The sequence below is a fragment of the Heloderma suspectum genome, chromosome 6 (genome assembly GCF_057233095.1).
Source record: "Heloderma suspectum isolate Gila_16-S chromosome 6, 16-S_ref, whole genome shotgun sequence".
In the NCBI taxonomy this organism is placed as follows: domain Eukaryota; kingdom Metazoa; phylum Chordata; class Lepidosauria; order Squamata; family Helodermatidae; genus Heloderma; species Heloderma suspectum.
The window spans coordinates 62,097,604-62,123,125 of NC_139463.1; positions in this window are offsets into that span (position 1 = coordinate 62,097,604).

Genomic DNA, 25,522 nt, shown 5'->3' on the forward strand with positions numbered 1-25,522 from the left:
TTTGTGTGCAGTAGTGGTGTGGCTGCTCTAAAATGGCTGCACCAGTGCGTGGCTTGAGGTGGGACCATGAGGAGACCAAGGCCCTTCTCATCAACATTAAGAGCAGCGAGGCAGTGGCAGTTCTGTTTGGCAGCTCCTCCTGCCACAATGAACTTTATTCGGCCCAGATAATGAGGAGGATGGAGCGAGCGGGCCACCATCGCACAGTTGGGCAATTGAGGTCAAAATGGAAGGCACTCAGGCAGTCCTTCATCAGAGAGGGGATTGCTGCTGCCGAGCAGAGGGCACCACTGTCCACCCCCCCCGCCTACTACTGGCGCATCCACAGAGTGTGGGTCAAAGCAGGCCGGCCCCCATTTTTGCAGAGGTATACGCCTGGTAAGTTATTAGTTATCCCATCCCATCATCAAGCTCAACTAAATATGAAGACAAGGATGTGTACCGAAAATGAAGCGATCTCTTTGTGGTCTCATGCGGAAACAAACAAATCCTGTCATTTAGCCTGCAATCCTATGCTTGCTGAACTTGGACAGAAAAAGGTCCCAGCATCTTCCGGCCACTTTGGCTGGTTGAAGAAGGGATGCTGGGAACAGCCTTGCTTTTTCCTGTACAACCACATGCATAGGATTATGTGGGCCTGGCTACAACTCATATTACACACTGACACGCTGTCCATTTCCAGGGAAATGCTGCTGCTGCCGTCTCTGCAGCGCACACAGGGGGACTCATCTTCCTTCTTCATGTAGTGATTGCTGAATTTTTGCACCCCACCCACCCCACCTTTCTACCAAGACATTGGCACTCAAGTCAGCTCATGAGCAAGTGTTCATCGGAGAGCTTGGAGATCTGGGTATAGTCCACTCAGCCATGGAAGCTCGCTGGGTGACTTTGGCCCAGTCAGAAAACCCCAGCCTACTTCAGTGTTGCTGTTGTGAGTGTTAAATGGAGAGGAAGAGGCTAATGTGAGCCGCCTTGGGTTCCTTGCGCTAGGAAAAAAGGTGGCATTTATGCAATGCATCAATAGAATAAACAGATACCATGGCATTGCAAATGTAAAAATGGGGTGACTAGAAGTGCAATCCTGTGCAAGTTTACAGAAGTCCAACAGTCCCCATCACACCAAAACTGTCACTACTGTATAATCTGCCTCCCTAAATATCCCCTCATCATTAGACCTTGTGGTGGGAGGACAGAATCCGTGGTTCTTATGGTAGTGGGGGTGGTGATAGACAGATCAATCAATGACTGTACTTTTGTTCACTCACCACACATATAAATGCATTCATTCTGTTCCTGTGACATCCCACAGCTGTGAATCATGCCTTCCTGGTGGAGGAGGCACTGAGGGCCGTGGAGAGGGAGAAGACAGAGGAGGAGGAGGAAGAGGAAGAGGAGGAAGAGGAGGAGGAGGAAGAGACAGCAGCAAGAGGAGCAGCATCTGTGGAGGAAGGCCACCCTTCTTCCACAGATGAAGCCCCTCCTCTTGTGCTCCTGATGCGTCTGATAAGAGATGTCCAGATGCTCAGGAGGACCTGTAAGCAGTACTACAGAATGGCACCTGACCTGAGCTAACAACTCTGCCTGCAAGATGCATATTACCATTGTGCTTTATTCTTCTCTTTCTACACACAGGTGACGACCTTCAAAGAAGGGTGGAGGCCATCGAGCGGGAACGGCATCCTCCTACTACGAACTGAGGCCTGCAGCCAGCCAGTGCCCAGCCCAACGTTGCAATTGTTTCTGTGTTTTGTTTTGATCTGTTCTGTTTGTATATAAAGTTCTTTCTAAAAAAAAGGTAACAATTCCTTGGTTCAAGTCCACAGATATAATTTTTTAAATCTAGATCATTGTACACAATGATCTCTGTGCTTGCTTACTGTTAACCACAACAAGAATGCCTTCCCAGAATCCCAGCCAAACAAGCACAGCTGCTGTAAACTTCCCTCATAGGGAGATGGTCAGTCAGCATCCCTGATGTTATGAATGAAATGAATGCATTCAAGACGAGGCTGGACAGCCATCTGCCAGGGATGCTCTGACTTGGATGCCTGCATTGAGCAGGGGGTTGGACTCGATGGCTTTGTAGGCCCCTTCCAACCCTATGATTCTGTGACTCTATGATTCTATGAAGTATGCTTTGTTTTACGTGGAGGTGCATATCACATACATGTAAACTGGACGCATACCAGAGGGATCTTTTCACATAGAACTCCCGGTGCTTAGGAAAACCCAAAAGCTGAGGGAGTCCAGGGAGAGACCACAACAAGGTTTTTGAAAGCAATTCCATGATTTATGAAAGAAGTTTAAATGAATTAAAAGCACACATCAATATCAAGAGAATTAGAACTATACATACATTTGGGGAATCAGAATCATACTAACATTCAGAGGGGTAAAGATACACATATACAGTCGATAGCGAAGTACACTGGGATGCATAGAGAACTCTGTGTGTGTGTGTGTGTGTGTGTGTGTGTGTGTAGTAGGGATGTACGCTGTTGCATAGTCTGCCACACACAGTTGGGCAGCGCAACTGGACTCTGCATGTGAGGTATTATAAAGCTCCGCCACATATCGCCAGTGCTTTGGGCTCTGCCCAGGCCAGACGGGGACTGCTTGTTTGGACAAAGTTCTGAGGGACACCTCAGTGTGACCACACTCACAAATTATATCATTCTGCCTCATTGTCCCTCAGAACTCTGGCTCACATTAGCAGCAGTATCATCATCCCAGGGCTCCTCCTCGTCACTTGTTGACTGCTCCACTCTGCTGACAGCTGGTGGGGGGGGGAGGTGCTCCTTGGGAATCCATCCCCTGTTGGAGCGTAAGAAGGCGAGGGTGGAGACATGCTGTGGCGTGAGTCTGCTTCGGCGGGTGGTGACAATGTTGCCAGTGGTGGAGAAAAGCCTTTCAGAGGCCACACTCGAGGGAGGGCAAGATAGATGCCAAATGGCGACTTTGGTCAGATTTGGCCAAACGCCACATTTTGTATCCCAGTATAGGAGAGGATCACTCTCTGGGCTGCTCTGTGTTCCCAAGAAACTCTCTCTGGAATAAGCTTCCAGTTCATGGATAGCCACATCATAGGCTGATCCTTTCATGGCTGCTTTGGCACATTCCCCCTGCCTGCTCCCACTTACACCGAGCTCCAATGCCATTGAGGAGTACAAGTTGAATTTTCGACAAGATGCCCCTGTGTCTGATTCTGCTTGTTGTGTTGGTGGTGCAGCTGCTGTGGCGTCATCATCGTCGCCCCTCCTGCTGGTGATGGTGCTACTGCTGCAGATATTATCTTCAGGGGAGGTAGTAGTCCTACTAGCCTCATTCTTTCCCAGCTCCTTCTCATCCAGCACATTTCTCTGGCTGCGGCAGCACTCCATGACTTTCTCAGTCAAATATGATTTTACACTTTGGAAGTCAGGGTTCTGGTTTGGCAGCACCGCCCTTGTTGTGCTATCCCAGAACTGTGGTTCAAGGAATGAAGCAGCAATGTATTTCATGTCCCCCCTCATTGAAGTGATGTGTTTGTTGGTGCCCAGCTCCTGCAGAAGGAATTCAGCAAGCCTAACTGCAGGACTGGGGACTTGACTGCCTACACCACTGGTGCGCTCGCAAAGCTCAGCATGGCGTTTCCTCAGCACCCCCTCTATAATCTTCAGCACAGGTAGCACTTGGCCCAGTGTGGCATAGTCTGCACTCAGTACCGTTGTGCATTCATCGAAAATGTTAAAAAATGTCCACCAGGACTTGCATCCAGAGCCACTGATGTGGTGTGACAAAAAAATTGGAGTGGTGTTGTTTCTCAGTGATGTAGTCGTTTATAGCTGATCTCTGCTCACAGAGTCTCTGAAGCATATGCAATGTGCTGTTCCAGCGTGTGGACACATCCAAAATGAATTTGTGTTCTGGAAGGCCACGGCTACGTTAGATGGTGCCGATTGCCTCCATTGCTGAGCAGAACTGCCTGAAGTGGGTGCAAATGGATCGGGCCACCTTAAGTAGCTTGCCTATTTTAGGGGATGCGTTGCTCAATCCGGAACGCACCACAAGGTTCAAACAGTGCGCAACACACTGAACGTGGTTTAGCTGTGCAATGCGGGCTGCTTTTAGGTAGTTGGAGGCATTGTCTGTTGCTACACAGCCCACTGTTAGATTTAAGGGGGCCAACCAGGACTGAACAATAGCACTGATGCTACTGCTGATGTTTTCCGCTGTGTGTGTCCCTGAGAGCATTGTGAGGGACAATGTCGCTGTTCTACGAGTCAGTCGGCTGCTCGCACTGATGGATACCCAGTGCGCGGTGACACACAGATAAGACTTTGTTTGGTTACTTGTCCATGTGTCACTTGTTAAATGTACACTTCCTCCAACTGCACATTTCAAATCCTGTTGGAGCACCCATCTGATTGCAGAAGCCAGGGCTGGAATGGCTATGCCACTAATGTAGTGACGAGAGGGGACATTCTCCCACCGAGGGCACATTCTCTTAATGAAGCGCACAAAGTCTTCATCTTCCACCAGGGAGAAGGGAAGCATACGTGTTGCAATGACCACTGTCAGGTCCTGGATCAACCTTCGTGCCTGGATGCTGTCAGAGGGGAATTTCTGTGTCAGTGTGAGGCATTTCTCCATTGATGCCTGCCTCTTAGCGAAGCTGCCTTCTGTGCCCTTCCCACCCAGACCACTTTGCGTGAGGTCTTTGGAAGATGAGGCAAAGGCAGTACTGTTCTTTTTGGATGGTTGTGGCTTCCCGTTGCTATCTTTGGGCACAAGAAGCGGATGATGCACCTCCATGTGTCCCCTCATGGCAGACGTGCCCACTCGTGCACAGCCCCCTTCTTTTCCTAGCCGCACACGGCTTCTACAAATATCGCAAATCACGACATAGCGGTCGTTCTCTGCATATTTGGAGAAGCGCCACACATTGGAGCTCACCCTGCCACCACCATTTCTTCTTTGGGGAATGGGGGTATCGGTTCCAGATGAGGTGGCATCTGGAGCTGCACGTTTCTGCTCATCTGTGGATGGTGTTGTTGGTGGTGTTCTTGATGGTGCTGACCAGTGCTTAGCAGGGGACGTTTGTTCCTGAGGTTTGGGATTGCTCCCACAGAACCCAGAAGGCTGGAAGTGGAGAACAGAGTCAGACCCAGTCTCAGCAGGGACATCACTGATATAGAAGAGCTCCTCATCATCTTCGCTGTCCGGATCACTGATGACGCTAAGTCCTCCGGCCTTTTTTTCAAAATCACATGAGCCGCCGCCCACGAGGTGATCATCAGCAGGCAGCTGTGGACCTGGTTCACCTGTCCCACTTCCGCTGTCTGATGCAGGGAGGACGGTTGTGGGCATCTCTGTAAAGATTCAAAATAGATAGAAGCAGAGTTTCATGAGAAATGCGACTTTTACACATGAGTAATAGCCAAGAGAATAAAACTGTGTAGTTGTAGAAATCTATGAAACATAGCTTGGAGGACTTGCAATCAATCCACATGACACAAGGTGCAGTTGTAAGCTACTCCTGCACTAGCGAGCACTGCGAAAACACATTAGGTGCAAAAAAAATGTACTGTACAGACGTGGAAACTCCACGAGAGTTATCTAAACGTGTCCTCACTGGTGAGAGTCTGAAAAGCATGGGGGAGGAGATATCTGGCTCCCTTGCAAGGCCCACTCCTTTCATCAGCTCTATTATACCATTGTGTGGGACTCATCACCTACAGGGCTGGCCCGAAGCATTTTGCTTCCTGAGGCAAAGGGTAAAATGGCACCCCTCCATCCTACATAGAGCGATAGCTGAATCTTACTTGAACAGTGACAATGGGAGAGCCTCTTCCACCACACCAGAGGACAACAAGCTGGCTGAGGAGGTACAAGGCAGTCTGAGGAGCACCCACAGTTCTGTGCCCCAACACCTCGCTGCTACCTAATGATAGGGCTGGTCCTGAGCACATACTTGGCAAATCTCACCGCCTTTTTCAGGGGTGCATTTGTGGTCCCCCGCGAGCAGTGCTTGATTAGTCAGGCCCTGTTTTAAAAACCGTCCTCAGAAATGTAATTGCTTAATCCATTCACATTGCAGCTCTAGTTAAAAGAGATCAAGGCCAAACAAGACAGCAAACCATGATGAATGGCTTTGGAAACAAAGCAAGCACAAAACACTGAAGTGTTTTCCCACCGAAACGGTGTATCGTTTGAGAAATTATTGCAGTTCTTTTAAAGAGTTGGGGTTTTCTTTAGTACTGGAGTACCATGTAACATTTAAATAATATGAAATATGTTCACAGCAATGAATATGAATGAATGTAAAACAGTCGTGTATGTTTTGGCGTGTTGAAGAAGATCCCTTCCCCAAATGCTCCCCTCCAAAGGTTTTGGACTTCAACTCCCATCAGGCCCAGCCGGCATGACCAATGGTCAATAATGCTGGGAGTTGTAGCCCAAAACATCTGGAAGGCTGCAGGTTGCAGAAGGCTAATGTAGGGACTATTCAAATATTCAAAGATATTTATTTGTATCCAGATATTCACAAGCACCTGTGATGACAGAGCCTTACCAGATTCATCCTTTGGAATGAGGTAGATATCTTGACTTTCATCCCACTGCTGCAGAGTCTCCTTGGGAACATTTTCATCTGCTTTGGGTTTGGAGACACTGCCCTTCCGCTCACCATCCAAGAACTTTCTTCCTCTTCCTCTGGAGTTGTGGCCGGTTGTGCCTGTGTCACTTTCTGTAGCGGAAATTGGTGGTGTGCGCTGCTTACGGGTGCGGGGTGGACTGGGGCTGGGGCCACTGTCGCTGCTGGTCACACCTTGGGCTTCCTCCACTTCCATCTCATTCTTAAAATACCGCTGAAATGCAACCTCAGCGGTGTATGTTCTCGCCGGGCGTCCACGCCTCTTTTGAGTGCTGGATTGACCACGGGTTCCTCTTTTCTCCATGTTCAGGTCTCTGGGCAGAAGGAGACATAAATGCATGTGACAAAGCTGAAATCATGTGAACAGCCTACAATCGCAGATATAGTGCACTGTAGAAGTAGGTTGTGAGTGCAGGTTGTGACTCAGCCTCAGGCAGGCTATGTGCACTTCGTGACCCCGTCCCTCCCAGCAAAAGAAAGCCGCGTCGTAGCAGGAAACTGCATATTTATTAAATAGTTTCATAAAATCCCTATCGCCATCTTTCGTCCAAATTTGCGAAGTTTCCTTCTTAAATAACTTCGTAAAATTTTCAGCGAAGAAAAAAAAAAAGTACCACGTGAGCTCCGGTTCGGGTAGACGGGGGCACCCCATCTCGGGGGAGGGTTCGGGGCCGAATGTGTTTGAGTTTGGGCCCATTTGACTTTCGAGCGGATTTCTCTGACATCCCTAGCTAAAAGAAACCTCCCTGGAAAAGACCCTGATACTGGGCAAGATTGAAGGCAAAAGGAGAAGAGGACAGCAGAGGATGAGATGTCTAGATAGTATCACCGATGAAACGAATATGAACTTGAGGACACTCGGGGAGAGACTGGAGGTCAGGAAGGCCTGGCATGCTATGGTCCATGGGGTCACAAAGAGTCGGAAATGACTTAACGACTGAACAACAACAACTTCCATCTCAAAAACCCAAGGTGTTTGAAACCAGTCAGTCTATTCAAGAAAAGGGATTAAACTCTTGTTCACATTTTGGAGGACAAAGAAGTGAAATAAGATCATAAGAACAAAAGAAGAGCCATGTTGGATCAGACCAAGGGTTCATCTAGTCCAGCATTCTGTTCACATAGCGGCCATCCAGCTGTTGACCAGGAACACACAAACAGGACAGGAGCGCAACAGCACCCTCCTGCCCATGTACCCAGCCACTGGTGTACATAGGCTCACTGCCTCTCGTTCCGGAGGTAGCACATAGCCCTCCAGACTGGTAGCCATTGATAGCCTTCCCTCCAGGAATTTCTCTAACCCCCTTTTAAAGCCATCCAACATGGCGGCCATCACTACATCCTGTGGTAGCGAATTCCATAGCTGAACTATGTGCTGTCTGAAGAAGGCCTTCCTTCTATCTATCCCGAATCTCCCACCAATCATCTTCACAGGATGACCCCGGGTTTTAGTGTTTTGAGAGCGGGAGAGAAATATCTCGCTATCCACATGCTCTAGACCATGGGTCATTTTGTACACCTCTATCATGTCTCCCCTTACTCCCCTTTCTTTCAAAGCTACACAGTCCCAAATGTCGTAAGTTTCCTCATAAGTTCCATTCTTTATGGAAAGGCCTCGAGACACGCAAGATGCTCTGGGGGGGCACTGTGCATCCGGATCAGCGGAGGGCTTGTCACAGACACACTGTTCTCCACCTGCCCCTAATTGGTCCACCATCCAGATATTAGAGGAAGTGGTTTCACCCGCTGGCAGGATAGGGTGTGCTCTTCAGATGGACGGCTCCTGTCACTATCCGTCCAAAGGCCTTGTGCAGCTACTTGGTTCTTTCCTCCAGAATGGGTGTTTGTGGAGGGAAAAACAAGACATACACAGTGCTGGGAAACACAAGAGAGTGACAAGTGGAAGCTGGTGATGTCAAAAACCCTTCTCAAACCCTGTGAATGAGGCCTGGCAATTGCGTACTGAAAGCCTCCTTTGGTGGCAGTTTGGAGACCCTGATTCTCAGTTTGGAGACCTTGAACATCCCCCAAGTGCCCCATTTGAACCCATACAATGGATCTTCCTTTTTAAATATATATTCTCTTTGGGGGGCAGTATGTTAATTGCTGCCTGTAGCTGCCTAGTGTTAAGACCTACTGACAAGGGGTTCTACACGATCCTGAGTGACTAAATCCACTTCAGCCTTCATTAATGCTGTGCTACGTGGATAGCAGTTGTTTCAGGAGAAAAAGATTCATTTAAATTTAAATACCTAAAGACCTGCCGGTCTTCAGGGCTTTGCTTTGGTAACAACCAAGCAGAGGGCTGAGGGGTGTTTTGGAGCATAACCAGTTGACAGCTTCAAATTAACTAGCTCCTTGGAGGACTGAAAGGTCTCCTGGTCTTGAATGTCAACTGAATGGCTTGGAGACATGGAGAGTGCCTAGCAGAAGGCAGAAATTGACAAACAACTCATGTTCGAAGCTTATTCTCCAGTGGTGAAAAAGAACTCACAATCTTACTCTGTTTGGAGGTGGGCAAGAGATCATGATCTCCAGGATGACTGATTCATTTAGCTTTTCTCATTTAAAAATAAGACAAGTTATCTGTCAAGCTAGAATTGTAAAGTGATACAACTAGCTAGAAAACAATGTTTCTAGAATGTCAAGTCAATTATCAATATCAATAATGAGTAAAAATTGAAAACAAAAGAAAAACTAAAATTCAGTATCTAAAAGATCAGAATAAAATTATTTTTCCCAGCCCGCCTCAAACACCACTAGGAGATTCCTTTCCCACAACGATAAAAATTGAGAGTCCAATATCCAATGTAAAGATTTTAATCCCCTCTCGTGGAGCCCGAGTCAGGCTTAGTTAGTCACATTCTCTGCATTTTTTTCTCTCTTTGCAAAAATAAAAATCGTATGCAGTGTTGATACTATGACAATGTCAGAAGACTTAGTCAGTAACGTCATCCATTCATTCATATGCGGTTCGTTCTCTTCTCTTCTCAGTGCTGTTGTGAGGAAACACAAGAGCACTTTTCTTTTCAAAATGGTTGAGGGATCATCCAAGCAGCAGTGCTGGATCCAACCTGTAAGCAGGGTGGGGGACCTCTAAGTAAAGCCCAAGTGTAACTTTTCCAATACAAACCCCATAATTTGTGAGTCAAGTGAGGTGATGAAACTAGGGATGTACAAAAATCACCTACATTTTGTGGATGTGATTCTCAGTGGGGGGGAGGTGCTCCGTCCCTCCCCCCAGAATCCTGGCCGGGGGTGAGGCAATCTGGTCCTTCTGCCCTGGAATCCATTTGCGTCCCATCAGGCTGCCGTTATAGGCTACATAATAATTTACTTATCCGATCACAGCAGGAAAAAAAAAACAGCGTACGCAAATGGCGGCGGAGTACTGCAAGTCTCTGTTGTACCTACAATGCATGATATGTAACACTAATTCCTGACAGAATGATGGCATAATTTTTTTAAAAAATTATATGGTTGAAAGATATCTAGGAGCAATATAATGCCATACAGACAACCACTTCGAGTAGAGTGAGAAAGAGCAAAAGCCCAGTGAGGAAAGGATCCCGTAGCTTAAGGAATAACTCAGCACTTTCAACAATGTTATTGGCCTTCTTACTAGGGATGGCAGAGAATTTCTCCCTGAATCTTTGGGTGGCCGAGCGCCGACGCATTTGGCCCCCCGAAGTTGGTTGGGAAATTCTCCGCTGGCCCCCCGCCCCCCCCGGGACGGGACTTACCTTCGGCGAATGTCCCTCTCAGCGGCGGGTCCCGGCAGCAGGTCGGCGGCGGTTCGTCATGGGCGGGGGCGGCGGCCGGTCTCCCAACCGGCGGCCACCACCGCCATTGCAAAAAAAAAAAACTAAAGTAAAAAAAAAAAACAACACCCGTGATAGGCTACGTAACGATTTACGTAGCCTATCACTGCTAGATTTCCAAAGTCAGCCGTGATAGGCTACGTAAATCATCACGTAGCCTATCACGGGTGACTTTGGGGGAAAAAAAGGGCATACGCAAATGGCGGCGCCCATGGGCACTGCCATTTGTGTTCCTTATTTTGGCACGTCTAGTCTACATAAAGATTTACATAGACTACGGTGAAAATAAGGGCAAACTATTTACGTTGCCCTTATTTTTGCTGTAGTCTACGTAAATCTTTACGTAGACTAGACGTACCAAAATAAGGAACGCAAATGGCGGCGCCCATGGGCGCCGCCATTTGCATACGTGCTTTTTTTTTTCAAAGTCACCCATGATAGGCTACGTGACGATTTACGTAGCCTATCACGGCTGAATTTGGAAATCTAGCCGTGATAGGCTACGTAAATCGTCACATAGTCTATCACGGGGTCTGTTTTGTTTTGTTTTTTACTTTTTGTTTCGCGGCCGGGGAGACGGGGCGCTTCTCCCCGGCCTGAATTTAGGCCGGGCGAGGCAGGAAGTCTCCCCCCCCCGGCCTGAATTTCGGCCGGGCGAGGCGGGATGCCTCCCCCCCTTGCCTGAAATTCGAGGGGAGAAGTGAAGCGCCTCCCCCCCACCGCGAAGCCAAGCTGCAAAAAGGTAAGTGACTTTCATACATCCCTACTTCTTACACATGTACTTGACAGGAAACTAGAGTAGCAGGGCATGTTTCAGAGTGATAGACACCCTAAGTCCTTCTCATGATTACATGATCTTTACAGTTGAGACTGGGCCTCAACACTATAATGTAGCATTTGGGGAGGAAGATGCAAGCCAGGAGACTAGCCCCAGAGGCCAAGATGGAGAAGACCTCCACAGCCACCATGGACTTCCCCTTGGTGCTCAGGTAGGTGGGCACAAAGGAGACCCAAACACTGCAAAACACCAGCATGCTGAAGGTGATAAACTTGGCTTCGTTGAAGGCGTCAGGCAGTTTTCTGGCTAGGAAAGCCACCATGAAGCTGACGACAGCCAAAAAACCCATGTAACCCAGGACAGAGTAAAACATAGTGACTGAGCCTTCATTACATTGGATGATGATTTCTCCAGCCAGGGAATGGAAGTCCAAGACTGGGAACGGGGGAGAGGTCACCAGCCAGAAAGCACAGATAATTGCTTGGATGAGGGCACAGGCCAGGACAATGGAGTTTGGTAGTTGTCTCCCCAAGAGTTTTCTGGCCATGTTTCCTGGCTTGGTGGCCATGAAGGCCAGAACCACTGTGACAGTTTTAACAAGCACAGAAGAAATGGCAATGGAGAAAATGATGCCAAAAGCAGTTTGACGTAGAAGACATGTGACCTTCGTGGGGCGACCGATGAACAGAAAGCAGCTGAAGAAACAGAGCAGGAGAGAAAGAAGGAGGACATAGGTGAGGTCTCGGTTCTTGGCTTTGACGATGGGCGTGTCACGGTGTAGAATGAAGGTGGCCAACACTACAGATGTAATGAGAGAGAGGAAAAGAGCCAAAGAAGCTAAAATGAACCCCAGTGTCTCCTGATAGGAAAGGAAGTGAGTCTTCTTGGGGAAACAGTGGTCTTGGTTGCTGTTTGGATGTTGATCTTCCGGGCATGGGTCACAGTGATCTGCATCTGGAATGAGGAAAAGTATCTCAAACATGGCATAGATGTTCTTTTTGTACAGACAGTGCAGGCCACAAAGAAGGAGACGGAAATGTCAGTTCCATAGCTTACTGTCCATATAAACATGCAGACTCCCTTTTCGTATTTTCTCTTTACGTTTCAACAACATATTGCATAAGAGCAGAGTCAGGAAGGGTACAAAAAACTCCTTTTCACCTGTGTAGGATAGCCCACGCTTGCAGACCCATGTTCCATATTCTGCAAGAAAAAAAACCTGAAGTGTGTAACTAGAAATTGAAAACTGTTAAGGGTAAGAACATCACCACAGACTGTAACGTGCAGTGCCTTCCGAATGGGCAAATAAATAAATAAATGTATATGGCATTTGCTTCAGATGATGCACTTTCTTCAGAGGAGATGTTTTGGTGCAGAGGCTGGAAAATAGCTGACAGGAATCAATATATATTAAACAGCAGTTTCCTTGACATTGGGGTATCATGCTCCAATTGCTAGAACCACTAATCACCTCTCAGCTTCATGTCTAATGCCCAAACAACCGAGATTGGAAACAAGGTGTTGAAAACACTATGCATGGAAAGGTGAGCCAAGGCAAGTATTTCAGGATATTATTATTCTTTATTATTTAAATAGAAGGTGTCTTCAGGAAATTGTGAATAGTTTGCAAAACAGTAAACCACCGAGTTATGCAATCCCCAATAGTTTTTTTGGAGAAACTGTTCATAGGTTAAATGGCCATGTCTTCTCCTTGAGCATGATCTTTCCATGCTAACCCCGGTATGCTCTGCAACTGAACAAGGCTCTCAATGCTTGAGCTACCTGTCTGGTTAGAAATTGTCCCTTCGGGGCAGCGGTCACATCTGTAGCAGCAAACCGGCTTCCCCTCTGGAACTTTTTTCTGGTGCCCTGGAGAGCACTGTTCCACACACCTCGCAGAGGGAGGCACCTAAAAGGGGAGACAGAAATAGTTGAGGTTTTACATGCAAGGGACGTTGCACCGAAATAGGACAGAGTTACTCAACAGAGATTCCCAATACACAATGGATAGGATCACCAGTTGTGAAAGTCTGAATCTTTTCTGGATTTCTGCAGGTTACTTAGAATCATCATAATGGAAGCTGATGGAGATATACATGCTCAAACAGATATAAAAACATGAAGCTGCCTCCTATTGCATTAGACCCTTTCTCTGCCTCTCTAGGGATGCTGGAGAAATCTTCCACAGACCCCAGTGAGGGGTCCGCTACACCGCTTGCGTCCCTGCTATTTGACGTGATAGGCGATGTACATCTTATGGTGTGAAAAAACAGGCACAAACGGCGTATTTGTGTCCCAGCTCCAACTTCCCCGCTGTTGCTTTGGAGCTGGCCAGCAGCTCCCCAGAGTCGACGCAGAGTGAGGCAGCCGGCGAGGATTCTGGCGGGGGAGGAATGGATCGATTACCCCCAGTGGCCCCCCCATAGACAGCAAGGTAAGGGATTCGTACATCCCTATACCTCGCCCACTATTATCTGCACTGAGTGGAAGTCGCTCTCCAAACTTTAAGACCGGGGCCTTTTTGCAGCCATACCTGGAGATGCCAAGGACTCAAACTGGGAATTTACATGCAAAGATGGTTCTTTCTCATTGGACAAGGACCCCTTTCTGCACTCAATAGGCCTTTGGTCTCATCTAGAAAGTAGGGATGGCAGAGAATTCCACCATGGATCATGGTGAGGCCGAATGCCAGTGCATTCGGCCCCCCGAACTCCGTGGCGGAACAGCCTGCCACCCCTCTGCCCACCCGTGGATCCCCCCTGGGACAAGACTCACCTGGGGCAGATCTTACGGGCAGCGGCAGCTGCGGTGGCGGCTTCGGGGGTGGCAGCTGCTGCGGCTGGTCTTCCAACTAGGGATGTACGAAAATTCCGCCACTGATCTCGGGGAGGCCGAATGCCAGCACATTCGGCCCCCCGAAATCGGTGGCAGAATGGCCCGCCACCCCCCTGCCCCCCAGGGATGAGACGAACCTTGGCCGGATGTTCCTGGCCGCGGCGGCTCCGGCAGCGGTTCGACGGCGGTGGCGGCGGGTCTTCCGACTGGCTGCCACCCCCACAATATCCAGTTTAAAAAAAATATATATCATAGGCTACGTAAAGATTTACATAGCCTATCCTGGCTAGGTTTTTTTTAAAAAATTGATAGGATACATAAATGTTTACGTAGCCTATCACGGCTGACTTAAAAAAACAACAACGCGCGTATGCAAATGGTGGCGGCCACGGCCGCCGCCATTTGCGTTCCTTATTTTGGCACGTCTTAGTTTACGTAAACATTTACGTAGACTATGACGGTGAAAATAAGGGGAACTCAAATAGTGTAGACGCTACGCTATTTGCGTTCCCCTTATTTTCGCCATCTTAGTCTACGTAAATGTTTACATAGACTAAGACGTGCCAAAATAAGGAATGCAAATGGCGGCGGCCGTAGCTGCCACCATTTGCGTACGCGCGTTTTGTTTTTTAAGTCAGCCGTGATAGGCTATGTAAACATTTACGTAGCCTATCATGGCTGACTGCAGGGACGCAAATGGCGGCAGCTACTGCCGCTGCCATTTGCGTCGCTGCGAGCCAGCGGCCGGATGTCCAGCTGCTGGCGGAGCTGGCCGGCGGCTCCGCAGAATCGCTGCAGAGCACAGCCGGCCGGCCAGGATTCCGGTGGGGGGAGGAACGGAGCACCTCCCCCCCAACCATAAACATAATTCACGAAAGGTAAGTACCTTTCGTACATCCCTACTTCCGACAGGCTTCCGCCGCCGCCATTTCCACTCAGGGGGGAAAAAAAAGAAAGAAAGAAAGAAAGAAAGAATGAATGAAAGAAAGAGAAAAACGTGATAGCTACCTAAAGATTTACGTAGCCTATCATGACTAGGTTTAAAAGAAAAAAAACATGACGTGATAGGCTATGTAAATCTTTATGTAGCCTATCATGGCTGGGTGGGTTAAAACAAAAACAAAAACCGCGTACTCAAATGTAAATATTTATGTCGGCTAAAACGGGGAATCAAAAAGGGACGCAAATAGCGCACGCTACGTTATTTGCGTTCCCCTTTATTTATGCCCTCATAGTCTACATAAATATTTACGTAGATTAAGAGGGCAAAAATAAGGAACGCAAATGGCGGCGGCCATAGCCGCCGCCATTTGCGTATGCGGTTTTGTTTTGTTTTTTTACCGAGAGCCCTCCGTGGCCGGAAATCCGGCTGCGGACGGCTCTGGCCTGGCCAGGCCTGGCTGGCTGGCTGCTCTGCGGAGCTGCTGCAGAGCACAGCCGGCCACAGAGGATTCCAGGGGGGAGGAACGGAGCACCTCCCCTGCCACCACCAACATAATCCACGAACAGGTAAGTGACTTTCGTACATCCTTACAAAAGACACCTTCCGTTCTCAAGCCATAGAACTGCAACATTCTTTATGGCCCCCATGACATTCACTTCAAACCCACCTCTGTAGCCCACACGATTGCATCAGCATGAATGGTGAAGTCCTGGTCAGGCAGAGCTTCCGGATCCACCTGTCCAACTTTGGTGTGAGCTAAAGATTCATTTGGGAAGAAAATCACATTCACAATATCGTATCTCTTTCCCTTTTGAAAGAAAGAGACTTCATCTCCAGCACTGTTGTTAAACCGGACATTCCTCAAAGGGGCAAGAATCTGAAATGGAAAAGAGAATTATACACATGGTAATGGTGAGTGAGTTCTGGTGTCTTCTGACATTCTGTGACTGCCATCAAGTTAGGAGACTTCTTCTTTTCTTTACTCCATTGTTTTGATGAACACTGAAGGTGCATTCAGATGGCTTCATTGGGCAATTGCTCAGATATGCTTGCCCAGTGGTTTTCCCATTTTTCTTTGGTGTCTACTTGCTACAAGCTGTGTTCCTATCTTTGTGTGTGTACCAGAAGTAGTAGGGTGGTGCCATCAAGGCACACAACACCTGAGGTGTTCTCATGCTGCCTGGCAAGAATGAACATGGGGTAAGGAGGGGGGAGCAGCTGCCTTTTTTTTGCTCCTGGGGATGAGGGGTGGGGAGAAGAATGCTATGTATTTGGGGTTACAGCTTGCTTGATTCTTCCTCTCAGTAGCCGCAGTTTTAAATACATGATAATCACAGAAGCACCATTGCTCTCCACTGCCTTTTACTCACTTCCTAGTGCTCTTTAAGGGAGCTGATGGGCATAGAAGAATATCTTTGTGGAATGTCTCTATTGGAATCTTTAGACTGGACCAACAGCCCTACTCCTAGGTTCACCCTTTGCTTCCAGGATCAGACTACCGAGAAACCACCAAGGAACCTTTGATAAGATTGTCAACTCTCAACGAGGACATTACCTGCCATGGCTGAAGATTCAGCAGCCTCTTGCCGCCCCCTCTCAATGCATGTTTGGATCCAGAGGAGGACACACCATGTAACGTGTGTGCAATGGAATAGACAGCATTGTAGATACTGTAGCTGTAACTGGACATGGTCATTGCAAGGATACGGCTCTGCAGGTCCGGTACTTTCTCCTCCCCAGTGCAGTTCCTCCATCCCCACGGAGAGATTTCTCCTGATTTCAGAAAGTCACAGTTAAATGTGAGTCCCCACCATTTTTGAAGAAAGACATCTCCTTGTGGTCGGTGTGGATTTAAGGCCCAGAGAAAATGTGGAAATAATGGCACATCCTTCCTGTGGACTCTGAAGTGCAAAGCACCATGGAAGTCTTTGCCCTTGTATAAATTTTGTCCTTCCGCAGAAGTTTCCCAATGGGCTGTCAGGATCCAAACTTTCCTAAATGGGGTCATGGTCTTTTCTTCATGAATAGCCAAGAATGCTCTTAATATGAGTACAACTTTGGTGTCCCCAAAGACAATAATCACTTGGGGTTCAAACCAAGCACTAGGAATAGATCCAAGATATGCTTGTTGTACAAGGAGAGGGTTTGTTGGGTCAAACATGTCAGTGAAGGCCACACAGATGTCCTTCTGCTTGAGCATTGGTGTCAGTGTCTGGATGAAATTTTCACCTCTCTCCTGAGTCAAGGCAACCAGCCCAATCCAGTTCCAATGGAAATGCAGAAGCAGCTGGACAAGGCCCACATATTGAGCAACTTCATTAGTATCAATCCGGAAGAAGGAAGGAAATTCTGTTTTTTCTTCCTGAACAGGGTCAGCCAAACCATAACCAAGCTGAAAGATGATATTCTTGTTAGTCTACTGCAGTGAATTTGGTGCTCCTTTGAAGGCTGACATGTTTTTAATGGCATAATCTTCCATGGACTGCTACAGCCAGCTTCAGATGCATGAAGTGCTATCCAGAAGGAAGACATCCACTTGAAACATAGACATCTAATATGAAATGAAGCTCTCTTTAAGGCCCCCCCTACTGTGGATATCAACCCAAAAGTCAGGGCTGCCCTGGAGGTAACCTTGGCACAGTTTCTTGCCATTGTTCTGAAGAGGCCCATGTCACTATACTGTACAATAGGACTCTTTGTAAGTGTGTTGGGGATTTAGGGTCCCCCCCCCCATAGGATAGTTTGGTCAAACAGTTCCATTGTGTGTCAAAATCCATTAGGACACACGAAAGGGAAAATGAGACATAATGGTAGTGGGTCTTAATCAGAAACCTCGTATGTTCCTCTACTCGGAACACTTTTCGTTTTCATCCCAAGATGTGTGGCGGAAACAGAAGCTCTTTTATATGGAAATGTGTCCCAATACATAAAGCACTGACAAATTTAATATTGTTGTGGGTTCAGGTTCCCACAATCACTGGAGGAATTAATGAAATGCATTAAGTGACTGCAGCAAAATCAAGAAGGAGTCTTGTGTCACCTTGTTCAAAAACACACGTACAGAAGAAGAGCCATGCTGCCTCACACCAAGGGCCCATCAAGCCCACCATTCTTTTCCCACAGTGGCCAACTAGCTGTCAACCGGGAAGCCTCCAGGAGGACAGAAGTGCAACAGCATCGTCCCGTCCATGTTTCCCAGCAACCGGTCAACTTAGGCATACTGCCTCTGGTTCTGGACGTAGCACATAGCCATCAGGACTATGAGCCATTGAGAGCCTTTTCCTCCAGGAATTCATCTAACCTCCTTTTAAAGCCATCCACGTTGGTGGCCATCACTACATGTTGTGGTAGCAAATTCCATAGTTTCACTATGCACTCTGCGAAAAGGTCTTCCTTTTCTCTGTCCTGAGTCTCCAACCAACCAGCTTCATGGGATGACCCCAGGTTCTAATATTTTGAGAGAGGCAGAAAAATAGCTCCCTATCCACGTTCTCCACACCATGCATAATTTTGTACACCTCTATCATGTCTCCCCTTACTCTCCTTTTTTTCCAAGCTAAACAATCCCAGCTGTTGTATCCTTCCCTCATGGGGGATAGGGGGAGATGCTCCAGCCCCTTAATCATCTTAGTTGCCCTTTTCTGCACTTTTCTCAGCTCTACAATATCCTTTATTGGCAGTTTTATTCTCAATTCCTTGTCCAAATATGTCAAACATGGAGTTTTCCTTTTTTACAGCGGCCACACACTGGGTTGACATTTTCATCAAGCTGACCACCACAACCCCAAAACCGTTTCCATGTTCAGTCACCACCAGCTCAGATCCCATCAGGTTATATTTGAAGTTGGGATTTTTTATCCCTGTGTGCATCACTTTGCATTTGCCTACATTGAACCTCATTTGCCATTTGGATGCCCATTCTCCCAGTTCGGAGAGATCCTTTTCGAGCTCCTCGCAATCCCACTTTGTTTTAACCACCCTAAATAATTTGCTGCCATTGGCAAGGATGGACACTGCACTGCACACTACTCATTCCAGACCATTTATGAACATGTCGAAGAGCTTTGATCCCAGTACAGAACCTTGTGGGACCCCACTATTTACATCCCTCCATTGGCAGAATTTACCATTTATTCCTATTCTCTGCTTCCTGTTATTAAACCAGTTACTCATCCATAAGAAGAGCCGTCTTCTTCCATGACCGCTAAGTTTGCTCAGGAGTCTTTGATGAGGGACTTCATCAAAATCTTTTTGGAAGTACATGCAGATGATGTCTAATGGGTCACTCTTGTCTACACGTCTATTGAAACTCTCAAAGAACTCTAAAATGTTACTGAGACAGGACTTACCTTTGCAGCAGCCATGCTGATTCTTTTCCAGCAGGGCTTGTCCTATTAGAGTCTCGCTAATTTTATCTTTCATAATGCTTTCAACCAATTTACCCAGAATAAACCTTAAGCTAGCTGGCCTGAGATTTCCTAGATTTCCCCTGGATCCCATTTTAAAAATTGGTGTTACATTGGCCATCATCCATTCCTCTGGTACAAAGGCTGATCTTAGGGACATGTTGCATTCTTTGGCTAGAAAAAGAACCATTTCATATTTCAATTCTTTGAGAACTCTAGGATGGATACCATCTGGGCCCGGTGAATTTATTTGCTTTCAATTTATCAATAAGGTTGAGAACTTCATCTCTGGTCACCACTATTTGTGTCAGTTCCTCAGACTTCATTCTTGAAAACATCCGTTCAGGCACAGGTGTCTGTCCTATATCTTCTGCAGTGAAGACAGATGAAAAGAATTCATGCAGCTTCTCTGCAATCTCCTTATCCTTCTTTAGTAGGAGGTTTGTTTGTGAATCTTTAAGGTCTTGCAAGACTCAATTTTTTTCTCCCCATCCAAAGAATTTTCTTATGTAACAGACACAGTGCTGATTGGGACTAGTCAAACAATATCCACCTGAGACTCCTGGCTACAACCGAGGTTATGACGGGGCAGGTTAGCCAAGGTCAGAAGGCCTCCTGCTCTTACCATCCACAATCAAGGCAACACACCCACTGCATGGAGGGAAAGGGCTTCAGAGATTGGCCTCTCCAGCTCAGAGTTTCTGAGGTCTACAGATCCCCCACATCTCTCCCCAGATGAATCCCCTTACCTGTGGGATCTTGAAGATGCCCATTACAGAAGCAATCTCCCTCGAGGATTTGGAATCGAGACCCCCAATAATGGAGAGCAGTTGATCATGTCTGTGACATTTATAATTAGGAAATATTTGCCCCCATGTGGAGAGCATAGACAGACTGTTCAAGTGGATCCATCTTGCGATGTTGCTGTGGTCATAGATGCGAAAGCCAAGGGTGTGGTTGGGGAGGAGAATTCTGTCCTTGTGGATCTCCTTCATGGCGAACGCCAAGGCCAGGACTTGCTGGTAGTGCTTGAATATCCTGCAGTGATGGGAGTTATGACGGGAGGCAAGTGAAGATACAATATAGTTGGAGGTGGGAGGGAGACATTTGTTGCTGCTATGATTACCCAACTGTGAGTCTGAAATGTTTGCTCATCTACTTCAGCTCACCCAGAAATCAGCCTTCCCCACCCCTGTCTTACATGACGTCTGCGGGGGGTGGAAGGGTGGGCATTTCTAGGTCATTATGAAACTCTTAACATGAAGCCCAACCATTGTTTGCTCTGCCTTCCCTCCTTGCACCAAGCAGCCTCTAGGGGCAGGTCACCTGTTCTCCTGTTTGCAAGGAAGCAGAGATATGATGGCCGGCCCTCCCCAGGTCACCCCCACCCTCAGCTCGATTCAGAAGAGAAGGAGACTGCAAAGCCAGCTTCTGGCTCAAGGCCATGAAAATTATTTATTCCTAACTCAGTTACAAGGAGGACACAATCCAGTGACTTCAGTGTTGGTGGAACAAAGTATGAGGTGTCCTCCCAACCTATTGGTTGAATGCACAAATCCCAGTTTCCAAGTTCCCCTTCTCCGCGTTATACACACACACACACACACCTTTGATATTTCGCCTTGCAGCAGTAGATGCAACAGCAGAGCTTGGATCCCCCAGTCTCTGGACATTATAGTTCCCAGGGTTTCTGTGTCACTACCATAGCCAGAGAAGGAAAGAGGAATCGTGCTCCGGCTTAGAATGGGACCATACATAGCTCAGAGCCACAGAGCACAGGCTTTGCATCCTTTGCATGCAGGAGGTCTCAGGTTCAATGCCCGGGTTCTCCAGAAAAGGCAGGAAAGCTTCCTGACTGAAACCCTGGAGAGCTGCTGCTGCCAGCCAGTGCTGACAACTCCGGGCTGGATGGACCGAGGGTCTGAATCGGTATACTACAGCTTCCTGTGTTGCCATGCAGCCGGATAAGAACCCCGAGGTCTCTGCTTCTCATTACAGGTTGATGCCAAATTAGGATCAGCCAGGAAGGAGGCCTCTAACCTGCAAGCAAAGAAGGCAAACATCTGTCCCAGATCCCTCTTGTGGACACTTACAAAGCAGAAGTGCTGATTTTTGGTGGTGCTAAACCACTGAAGTCCTGAGTCTCTTTATAATAATTCATGCCAACTGGCAAATTCCCTCCGACAATGAGGTCTCCGGGGCTGTGATAGGCTTGCAGTTCCTTAGGCCTGGTCAAGAGGCAGGTGGTTCTCAGCATCCTCTGGGTGGTCTGAGGCACCATCCAGAGCAGCAGCAGTGAAATCATCAGCGGCACAGGGACACCTTCACTCCTAGGTCAGCGACCAGACAGAACCTGAAGAAGAGCTGAATATACAGGCCCTGGAAGGGAATTCGAGCGTATCAGAAATGATCAGCCCTCAAGTCATCAGACACTGCCCCGCCCCACATGGAAGGGCCCAGAACATATTTATATGAAGCATGTTTTCTCCTGGATGTCTTTGTTCTTGGTTGGGTGGGCAGAAATCCATGGGGGTTCATCAGAAATTACTGTCATTTCCACAATTCCAGAGTGGCAAAATAGCCACAGCCCCACAGCACTGAGCTCCCTTTGCACAGTGGAGGGAGGAGGGAAAAGTTTCAACTGCTTCTCTGTAGGGCAGACGGGCTCCAAGATTGGACTTGAGTTGTCAAGTTCTGGCCTTGGGCCTGTGTGGAGCTGAGGACCTAAATCCAAGATGGAGTCCGAGCTTGTGCCAAAGTTCATTAGCCCAGATAGGTGACTGGGGAAAGGGAGGAGCTGGGTGTGGCAGAGTCATGCTCAGTGATGCTTGGAGCAACCATAATATGTGAGCTGTGTGTCTAAGCTTAAATGCATGTTTGTTCCTCTTCCAGGCCGGACGGAAGTTTCTGGGTTAGCTGAACAGTCCATCTGCTAGTTTCTTTGACAGTTTATATATGATCGTTCAGATAACATATTGCTCTCTCGGGATTGATCTTTTCCCTCCTTGTTAAATGATTGTCAGGTTCATTACTAACGTTTTCTTGTGCCTACTTCAGCTGCCTGTTCAAGTTACTGGCCCTCAAGAAACAGCATGCAGCCAATTTGGAGCTCCATTTTCCATTTAAATTCTTGTAGCTATGGGGAAGATAGCCAGTAAAGAACCATCAAGGGAGTTTGTCAAGCAAAGCATTCAGATATAGAGTACATTAGCGACAGACTCTGAGATGGGCCCCTCAGGGCCAGGGGGAAGGAGAGACCGGAGGAGAAAGCCAGTCTCCTGTCTGAGGAGAAACCGTTCTGAGAGAGAATCTGAAGGAAGATTATGGAAGGCCACTGAAGCGCGCTAATTCACCTGTAGAAGAGGCCTCAGCGCTGAGATACCGAAGGTCTAGTGCTAATCTTCCTCCTCTCCTTAATGGATCTCCCTCAGAGGGAGCAGTGGGAAAATACTGGGGGGGTTCAAGATAAAGACAACGATGTCTGGACTCCCTGTAAAAATTCAGGGACTGAGGCAGGATGAGGACATAAGGGAAGCCTCATCTGGAAGCCCACTTCTCTGTTTTGCTTGGATTTTTTAAAAAGGGAACAGGCCAACCTCACGTTCTTCTGCCCCAAAGTTGAAGAACTGAGATTTTAAAATGGAGAGACGGGGAGCTCTTGGTGGCGCAATGTGCGCAGAATGACCGGTTACAGGTGAAGGCACAGAGCTGTCGGCTCTCTTCACACCCGGCAGTTCGTCCCACTACAAACCACTCCTTTGGATCGCGGACCCTTTCCGGAATTTGGACTGGCCCTGTATACAGGCACCTCTCCTAGCACGTCCCTCTGCTCTGCCCCTCTTCATGGCTGCATGGAAAAATCAGGACAGAAGTCTGATCGGTGGATCCTTTGGATTCCGCAGCAGGAGGGAAGTCGGAAGCCCTTCTCGTGGCCTTGACGGTGGAGGGAGCCCCCCTTCCGGATGCATCTGCTTGGGTCCTCATGGTGCTACCACAGGAGGCTTCCCAGCTGCTGGTTTTCTCCCCCCCACACACTTCCCCTTTATTCTGGCTTCCCAATGAGCCTGCAAGGTGGGCCAGGAGAAGAGATAGTGGCTGGCTGGCTTCCCCATCCTATGGATGTTTTCACAGGCAAGAGTGCAAGTCCACTCAAAGGCTGGGTGCACGTACACGCCAACCCTGCACAGGTGTCTGCCTCACCTTCTTCCCTGCCCTCCGAGATGGTGGCCACTCAGAAGACATGGTTTGAATCCGAGGAGCTCCTCCCCTCCCTGGCACGTGTGCAAAGGAGCAGGGGCAGGGGCATCTTTTTTCCTTGCTTAACTAGTGCCATACTGTTTCCTCGCAGGCCCCAGAAAAGCTATGACTTACTTCTGAGTAGACATAAGAGCAGGCTGTAGGTCTGCAATGCTCAGCACACTTATTTGGAAGTAAGCCCCATTGAAATTAATGGGGTGCTCTGAATCAACAGGGGACCTTGATTCTGAGCTCAGTGGGGCACGGGATCAGATCTGTCTCCCTTCATTGCAGGACGGAATTTGACCCTCTTCTCCCTCCCATCAAGAAATGTGCTCAAGCATTTACATGGCAGACACATGGTTTGAATCCAGGGAAGCCCGCAACTGTCTGTGAGGGAGCCATCTCAGTAGCAGGATAAAAGCTCTGTGTGAAGAAGCCCGTCTGCTCTCCCTGCCACCCTGTAACATGTGTTCACCTCCTGTGATGTGATATGGGCACAGAAGAACATTTGCTCTCCACGCAGACCCACACGCTGGCAGCAGCACTAACCAACGCTGTCGTATGCCTTCCCCACACTGGCAGCCTCTACTTGTGTTGGACTACAGCTCCCATCAGCCCCTGCACGGTCCGCATTGTCTCTCTGGATGGTTTTACATGTGTGTTGTTAACTTCTCTTCAGGCCAACCCAAGACTGGCAACCCCCCTGCCGGTGCTGGTGAAGGGAGTGGAGCAAAAGACAACGAGCCGGCTCAGAAGCCATCTTCTTCCCAGGCAGAGCATCGAATTCCCATGACACTTTTTGACACGGACTGGCAATGTTTCCCCGGGGTAGGGAAGCGGCTTTTTCCCAGCCCTGCCTGGAGATTGGGGACTGAACTGTGAGGCCTTCTGTGCAATGCGGGGCCTCTCCCATGGAGCTACAGCCCATCTCGGTCAGTGGTTAATTGAGCAGTGCCTGGAAGTTGCTTCCATGCTTAAAAATCAGGAAAACAGTATCGGCTTGTGCTCTGTATTCCCGTGAGGGAGAGGAAGGCCTTCACCAACCAAATGTCCCTGAGCATTCTCCCTCCCCCTGGGCAGAGGGGCTCTCGTCTCAGCTGTGCACTGGGAAAGAGGAGGGGAGGAATCCAGATGCTATTAAGAGCAGGACAGCATCTCATTGAACACCTTCCCAACTTTGGTTGAAGGCTCAGGAGGCTGGCAGGGGTTGGAGGTTCTAGTCTCAGCTGCATAAGGGCCTGTTTCCATGAATGATTTCTTCTGAACTGGCTGCGTCTGGAGATCATTAGGGATACATGATGTTGTGGCTGCCATCCCGGAGCTGATCAGGGAAGAAACAGATTTCCGAAAACTGCTTAGGGGTTCATCACACAGAGATTTTATCTCGCTATTGAGATGGCTCTGTCACGGAAGTTTGCAGGCCCTTTAGATGACGCCATTACCCTCCAGGGTGTATCCCACCATTTCCACCAGCCTATCCCGTGTTTTCCCAACATGCAAGAAATGCAGTATGTTTCCAGCCCATGGAACAGGAGCATCATGACCTCCACGTGAAATTCTCCCATAGTGGAAGAAATCACTCTGTCTGCTTTCTGTGGGCATTTGTTTTCGATTGTTGGGGGCACCATCAGGATGACCGAGGCATTGAGGATGGCAGCGGAGTTGCAGGGAAGGAGACCCGAACAGATGTGACAGGTGGGAGGGCAAGAATCGCCTTCCGATTGCGTCTCCTGCCTCTGCATTTCTCAGTCGGAGGGAGAAGAGGGTAAAATGCCTCCCTGCAATGAAGGGAGACACATCTGAATTTTGATGGTCAGCTGGCTGCTGGACACTGTCATGAGACTGGGAGAGGGGATAACTTTTCCT